Raw genomic sequence first — 8,545 nt, 5'->3', positions numbered from 1 at the left:
AGGTTGAACTTCTTCAGCTGGTGCAGGAAGTACAACCTCTGCTGGGCCTTTTTCACATTGGAGATGATGGGGGGGGGGGATTTCTCCTGAAGTCCACAACCATTTCCACTGTTTTGAGTGTGTTTAGCTCCAGGTTGTTGTGACTGCACCAGCAAGCCAGCTGCTCCACCTCCCGTCTGTATGCAGACTCTTCACCGTCCTGGATGAGACCAATGACAGTGGTGTCATCTGCAAACTTCAGGAGTTTCACGGAGGAGTCACGGGAGGTGCATTTGTTTGTGTAGAGGGAGAAGAGCAGTGGGGAGAGAAGACACCCCTGGAGGGCGCCTGGAGCCTGCAGTAGGCAAACAGGAAGGGTCCAGGGATCTTCTTCAGGTGGGCCAACACCAGTCTTTCAAAGGACTTCATGACCACAGATGCTTCCTGAAGAGCCGACACACATCGTCCACACTGGTCTGAAGTATCGGTTGATGGTTGGAGGTGTTAATGGTTGAAAGTGAACGTGACTTAACTGGCCAAGTATGGTGACCTATACTGGGAATTTGTACTCTGCATTTAACCCAATCCCAAGTGCACACACAGCAAGTGAACACACAGTGGACGGCGCAGGGGGCACTGGCTGTTTGCTTCGTGCCAACAATTTTCCTCCCATCTGAGACTCGAACCTGCAATTTTTAGGTTACAAGTCCGACTCCCTATCCATTAGGCCACGACTGCCCTGGTTGCTCTGGAGGACAATCAGAGCGGGTGGGGGGTGATTCAAATCTGCAATAGAACTCATTCAGATTGTTCACCAGCGTTTGATTGCCTATTGACGAGGTGGATGGAGTCCTATAGTTGGTTATTGTCCTCAGGCCTCTCCACACTGAAGCAGAGTCGTTAGTGGTAAACTGGTTTTCTAGCTTTTTGAAGTAGCTCCTCTTAGCTGCTCTGATCTCCTTATTCAGTGTGTTCCTGGCCTGATTATACAAGACACGACCACTTCTGTAGGCATCTCCTTTGGCTTTTCCAGGGAACCACGGTTTGTCGTTGTTGCATGTTAATTTAATGGGTGAGGAGAACTGTCCAGTTACCAAGGCATCTGTTTATGATTTTGCTTTTCTCAGAGAGATTACTCGTGTCAGATCGTATGCTTTGTTCCCCTGGACTGTGCTTTAAGGCAAATTAATTTGGTAAAGGAGAGGAGTGTGCAATAGATGAATGATGGTAGAGGAGGAGGCAGAGGCTAGTCAACTTTTCTGAGAGATATAAATTGCAGTGAAAACCATCAGCAGTAACCAAGAAGAAACAGCTCCAAAAAAGATTAAAGCTGTAAATAAAGCTGGTGACATCTGAGTTCATCAATCAGGCTCAGGAAGTCTTTTTTGGAAGTACTGAATGATGGTGTCTAGTGTCCTGAGGTTCAACATGGACAACTAACTGAGTAACTGAAGACAGAAGGATAGGCACCATAGATGGGAGTTTATCCAGCAAAACTGGAACAGTGAGCCCAGGTAAACTAAAGGTAATGGAGTTTCTTAGCACTAAAGACTCATTTTTTGAAGACTTCAGAGGTATGGCAGAGAGAGGGAGGGAAGGTGAAAGAAGAAAAATGGCTGGACTCCTTGTAAACAGAGAGGCTGGCATAACTTTCAGATTCTGCTCAATGTTGACATGATTTCTGCTATTTTTTTAAACTAATCTCAGGCCTGAGTTTGTATGAGTGTGTTGGCGGTGCGGGTACAGCCAAAGCAGGGGGTGGTCCAGGGACACTGGAGAACACTCTCAGACTACTAGTTGTAACAAGCCCAACTCACAAAACACTGGCAGTCATGGCCTGGATAGGGAGTTGCACTTGTAACCTGAAAATTGCAGGTTCGAGTCTCAGGTCCGGCAGGAATTGTCGGTGGGACAGTGTGAATAGCCAGCACCCTGTCCACCTTCAATACCACGATTGAGGTGAGACCCTTGAGCAAGGCACTGGACCCCCAACTGCTGCCCGGGCGCCGCAGCACTGGCACCGAGTGTGTTTGGGTGGCCAGCCAGACCCACTGAAAGTCCAGCCACAAGGAGCATTTTACTCTGACTTCAAATGAGCCGGGCCAATCACAGCTGTTCATCTGCAATGGGGCAGGCTTCACACTCCAGTCGTCAAACCAGATTGCACCTACGCACTGACTTCATCGTAACATTGCACAATACCAGTCCTAAGTCCACAACTTGCTTTTGCTGTTTACTCCGTTCAAAAATACGCACAAAACTGGTGGTAACACTGTGTCGTCTCATGTTTTTAGAACAATAATGACAACAGTCATTCACTAGAGTCTCTACTGCTCACGTCAGATTCTTTGTTTCCCTGATTGGTTTATTGGTGTCCATTGGCCCGCCCCCTGTAATTCGATCTCAACCGAAGACATTAATGCATCTGATAGTATTAATAAAGTAGTGATAAGAGTACTGTTACGACCTCCCCTAAACACAACAAGAGGCCAACATTAAACACATCACAAAAACTCAAAACCATCATTTATTGATGAAATAAAGCTTTCCGACAACAGAAAGAGCACACAATTGTAGCTATTAACCCTCTGGGGTCGACGCACGCGCCGGCGCGTTTTGACGCATCATTTCCTGATAAGGCCGAAACAGACTTAAATTACTCCATCACTTCTGATCGTACAGATAAAAGAAGTATATCATTCAAATCTGTAAAGGGTCTAGTTTTAGTGGTATACCATCATAATAACAACAAAACGTTGTGCTTTTTTTAAATAAAGAAAGCCGACAGGGTGCGCTCTCGGACTTTTCTGTCTCTGCCATTTCTCTTCACAGACGCGTAAATAAAACAACCAGAATCTCAGCGAATACTTGCCTCATAAAAATAAGAATTATATGGCTAGAAAGCTTGAAATGTTTTCTTTTGAGTGAAACAATTCAAGTCGAAAACAAATCATCACTTTTTATTTAATCCGTATGAACGTAAGGAGAAGTCCGTTTTTTCCCCGTCTTACCTCATTACAGGTAATGCGGTCCCGCCTTGTACACTGTCCACTGTTCACATGTAAATAATCTCAGGTGAACCAGGTAAATATGTGCACGCCCCCGAGAAATGACACAAAATATCAAACTTCATCATAGAATTTACTCACTTTTTCGGCGCGTTTGGATGATGGCGCGTTACGCACGTGAAGCGGCGCTCCTTACATTCCACACAGAGACAAATAGTTTAGCTTGTCCTCAGAGTAAAAACACTGATTTTAACTCAAATGAGGATCGTTTGGCTCCTCATTGTGTTATATTGTGCTGCACTAATCCGTCCCATCTACATTGACTGAAAGGCTCATTATGCGCGTCTTTGTCTGGTCGTTCAGTGCGTCTTTTGTGTTCTCAGGTAAATCACATGACTATTCATCCTCAGACACACCCTCTTGCATATGGCCTTTCTGGACAAAAAGTGTCTTAGAAAATTTAAATCAGTGTATTGTTTACTGTGAATGTGTGAACAAGATGACATTCACAGCACTCTGAAGTAAACACTTTAGCCTACAACATGCTGGTCTCCAAAGTCTTGTGAACCAATGTTCTGTTTGTGTTTTATGGTCTTATTTCAGTGAGTAAAAAATTGTAGTTTTTCACTAACCATGCATAACCACTTTTTTCTCAAAAACACAATAATGTATAAACTTGCTGCTCACATATTATTGTAGCCAATTTTGTGCTGATTACAGTGTTATCAGACTTTAGACATTAATATGTTTAAAAAACACTGAAAAAAGCACAAATGTCAGGACATGTCAAAATTTGTCCAGGCCCCAAAAACCCACTCAGACCCCAGAGGGTTAAGTCACCAAACAGAAGACATAAGACGGTGAAGGGTCGGCCAAACCAAACAAAAGAAGGAAACAAGCCAGGCCAGCCCGCCTTAGGACCGTCGTACCGGAATAGCCTCCTCTGTCCCTACCTAACATAATCTAACACCTAACATAAAATAATAACGTAAAAAAACAAACCACCGCGCCCAACACCTTAACAAATCTAACTCAGCAAATACAGACAGGAGCCGAAAGCCACAGGACTGCTGCGTCGCAACAGGAATCTAGACCAACGGGAGGTGGAGTATATAGGACGCCCCCGAGCTAAGGTCCCACTCTCCTTTTTAAAGGGCACCAATCCACCAAGGGTTGACCCGCAGACGCACCTCCTCTTCCTGCAAAAAAAAGTCACACACAATCAATATATGGCAGATGTAACATCTCCACCCAAAGACACTGAATAAGTTTGAAGCGAAAATCAAAACTTCAAACCATTCAGTAAATCGGATCTAAAGACGCGACAACGCGTCAGCCACAACGTTTTCTTTACCACGAATATATCGAACTTGTATGTTAAACGGCTGTAAACGTAAACTCCAGTGCATAAGGCGACGATTGGTATTGCACATGCGGTCCAAGAACACTAAGGGATTATGGTCCGTAAAAACCACCACAGGTTCACAAGAACCACCCACGTAAACTTCGAAATGTTCAAGAGCCAATATTAAAGCTAATGCCTCCTTTTCGATAGTGGAATACCACAGCTGATGTTTGTCCAATTTTTTTGAAAAATAGGATACAGGATGTTCAATACCACCAGCCCCGTCCTGAAGCAGAACGGCGCCGACTCCGAAATCACACGCATCAACCGCTACTTTAAACGGCTGATCAAATTGAGGCGCCGCAAGGACTGGAGCATTAGTCAGCAGAGATTTCGTTTGCTCAAATGCCGATTGACACCTGTCCGTCCAACAGAAATCAACTTTAGGGCTGAGGAGATCAGTCAACGGAGCGGCCACGATGGAGAAGTTTTTACAAAAACCCCGGTAATAGCCCACCATGGCTAAATAACGACGCAACTCCGTACGGCTGCCAGGTACAGGCACCGCGAGGATAGCCTCGACTTTAGCCTGAACCGGACACACTTGCCCCCCCCCCACCCTTTTTCCAAGATAAATCACTGTTGCCTTCCCAAAGTCACATTTTGGCAGATTAACGGTTAGGTTAGCTCCTCGCAACCGCTGGAACACAATCTCTAAGTGATTCACGTGCTCAACCCATGTAGACAAATGAACCACCACATCATCCAAATATGCATCACAAAAGGGTAACCCGGCCAAAACTACATCCATCAGCCTCTGAAATGTAGCCGGCGCATTACACATGCCAAAGGCCATAACTGCATATTGAAGGAAGTCATCAGGGGTCACAAAAGCAGAGATCTCTTTGGCGCGCTCGGTTAAAGGGACCTGCCAGTATCCCTTTAACAAATCAAGTTTCGTAACATATTTAGCAGCACCAATCCGATCCACACAATCCTCCATTCGCGGAAGAGGATAACAATCAGGCTTTGTCACTCGATTAACCTTTCTAAAATCCGTACAAAAACGATCATCACCATTAGCTTTTACTGTTAACAAACAAGGTTAACTCCATGCACTGCAACTCCGCTCGGCTATACCATGATGCAACATATACTCCACTTGTTGTTTTAATCGCTCGCGTTTGTCTGGATTAACGTGGTATGGGTGCTGCTTTATGGGTTTCGAATCACCCACATCTATATCATGTCTGAGCACCTGCGTCTGAGAAGGTACATCAGCAAACAGGGACCTGTTGAACTGAATTAACTTCTCCACATCAGCCCTCTGAGACTCGGAAAGATGAGCCAGGGTAACCGGCAACCTTTCTAATGCCACAGAGTTTGAATATTTACCCCGCAATACAGCTCCAAACTGAAAATCCTCATCATCGGAATGTCCACCACTAGCTATTTCAGGTATATCAGCTGCCAGACTAACATGAGACTTAGGACAAGTGGTAGTTGACCCTTCCGATAAAGGTTCCGCAAGGGACCCAGGTTCCGCCTCTACAGTCAACCCTGTAGGTTTAGCGGAAACAACCGAGCTGTCACTCCGTTGACAATATGGCTTCAACATGTTGACATGACACAAACGTATGCCACGACGACGATCAGGGGTGGAGATCAGGTAATCTCTGTCACCCATTTTCTTTTTCACCACATAGGGACCCGTAAAACGGGCTTGCAAGCTCGCACCCGGAACTGGCAACAAGACTAAAACCTTGTCACCGGGCAAAAACTGTCTGTTTACAGCCCGTCTATCAAACCAACTCTTCATTTTAGATTGTGCGCTTTCAAGGTGGCCCTTTGCCAGTTCACATGCCCGACGAAGCCTAGATCGAAACGATATGACAAAGTCCAGAAGATTCTGTCGTGGCTCTTCAGTCATCCAACGCTCTCTCAAAATTTTCAACGGTCCCCGCACCACATGTGCAAAGACCAAGTCACAAGGGCTAAATCCTAATGATTCCTGCACCACTTCTCTAACAGCGAACAACAACATATGCACCCCATCATCCCAGTCCTTATCAGATTCCAAACAATACGTGCGTAACATGGACTTCAATGTCTGATGGAATCTCTCAATAGCCCCTTGACTCTCAGGATGATAAGCACTAGAACAACAGTGTTTAATGTTTAACTGATTTAGCACTTGCGCAAAACCCCGAGACATAAAGTTAGATCCCCGATCAGTTTGAATGACTTTCGGCAGGCCGAACAACGAAAAGAATTTCATCAGAGCTTTCACAATAGCTGGAGTGGTAATTTTCCGCAACGGAATCGCCTCAGGAAAACGAGTAGCGGTACACATAACCGTCAACAGAAACTTATTTCCAGACCTTGAGCGAGGGAATGGGCCCACACAATCAATCAAAACCCGCTCAAAGGGTTCCCCAACAACCGGAATTGGATACAAAGGAGCTACAGGTATGGACTGATTAGGTTTTCCTGCTATCTGACACCGGTGACACGTCTTAACATACCGTGACACATCTTTCTTTAAACCCGGCCAGAAAAAATGTCTCAAAATACGATCATACGTCTTAGTAACCCCTAAATGACCCGAAAAAGGGCCATCATGAGCTATAGACATAATGTGACTCCGATATGGCAACGGAACAACAATTTGGGTCACTCTGCACCACTCATCCGTTACAGAAACATGCCTTGGTAGCCATTTACGCATAAGCACCTCGTCCCTCAAAAAGTACCCCGTAGACATATGTTTAATATCCTCACCACTCACACCACGTTCGAAAAGGGGCGCTAAAGTACTATCTTTGTTTTGCTCCCCTACTAAATCCTGCCTTGACATAGTAAGGCAACCAGAGTCAATAGCAGAGACCACGGATGATGTTTCCACTCGGGTGTTGTCCCCTGAACTAGCATCAACACCGGCGTCCCCCAATAACGTGGACAAACCGATGTCAGCCTTATCTTGCTCATTCCGATGTTTCCACGCCGCACGAGTAACAACACAAGCTGTAAATACCTCAGGATAGGTCTGAGCAAGCATATCTGGCGTGCGGCTGATCACCGGAACCGGTGTTACCTCCGGCGTAACCAACACTTTGCCTCCAGCCAAATCATTCCCCATAATCACTGAAACTCCCCTAATTGGGAAACCAGGGCGCACACCAACCACAGCGTCCCCAGACCATAGGTCCGACTGGAGTGTAATTTTATGCAAAGGAACACCAACGTCCTTAAGATCAAAACCACGCACAGGTACTTTTAAACCAACAGCGGTTTCCTGAGTCAACGGCAAAATTCCCTCAAGAATGAACGATTGTGAAGCCGCAGTGTCTCTCAGTATTTTTACTGGTGTCTTATCAACACAACCAGGCAAAGAAACAAATCCATCCATCACAAAAGGCTTAAAATCACCATACTCACTGACTCCCTCTGGGGATAACGAATCATTACCCCGGCCCACAGTTTTAATCAAAGCCACTGGTTTAATGTTCTTTTTCTTTAATACCGGACAATTAGCGATGATATGTCCTTCCTTTCTACAATAGAAGCACCTAACCTCATCTTTATTCCGTAGCTCTCTCACAGCCCCGTCTGAGTTATTGTCACTTTTACCCGCCCCCAGGCTTTCCGTATACTCAAATTGCAGCGGCCCACACTTTACCCCGTCTCGGGTGCTATCACTAATTCGTTCCATTCTTCCACAATCAGCTGAACGCTCCACAAACAAGCCCTTATGTGTTAAGACATAATTATCAACCAAAACGGCAGCTTCAGAAACATCCGCAACCTTACTCTCATTCACATAAGTTGCTACCGTGTTAGAAAGGCCGTTCTTAAAATCCTCCATCAAAATCAGCTGTTTCAGTTGATTAAAGTTCGCGACCCCTTGCGACACACACCATCTATCAAAAAGAATTTCCTTTTCCTTGGCGAAGTCCACATAAGTCTCATCCAATCGCTTTCTCAAATTACGAAACTTTTGCCTGTAGGCCTCAGGGACAAGCTGAAAAGCCCGGAGAATAGCGGCTTTTACCTTATCAAAATCCAGACTATCTTCTAAGGATAATGATGTGTATGCCTCTTGTGCCCGCCCCACCAAAACACTCTGTAATAGTAACGTCCATACCTCTTTTGGCCAATTGAGCGAATGTGCAATTCGTTCAAACAGTATAAAATACTTGTCCACATCCTTTTC

Source organism: Mastacembelus armatus, chromosome 21, assembly GCF_900324485.2.
Source record: "Mastacembelus armatus chromosome 21, fMasArm1.2, whole genome shotgun sequence".
Taxonomy (NCBI): domain Eukaryota; kingdom Metazoa; phylum Chordata; class Actinopteri; order Synbranchiformes; family Mastacembelidae; genus Mastacembelus; species Mastacembelus armatus.
This window is presented reverse-complemented; position numbering follows the sequence as displayed.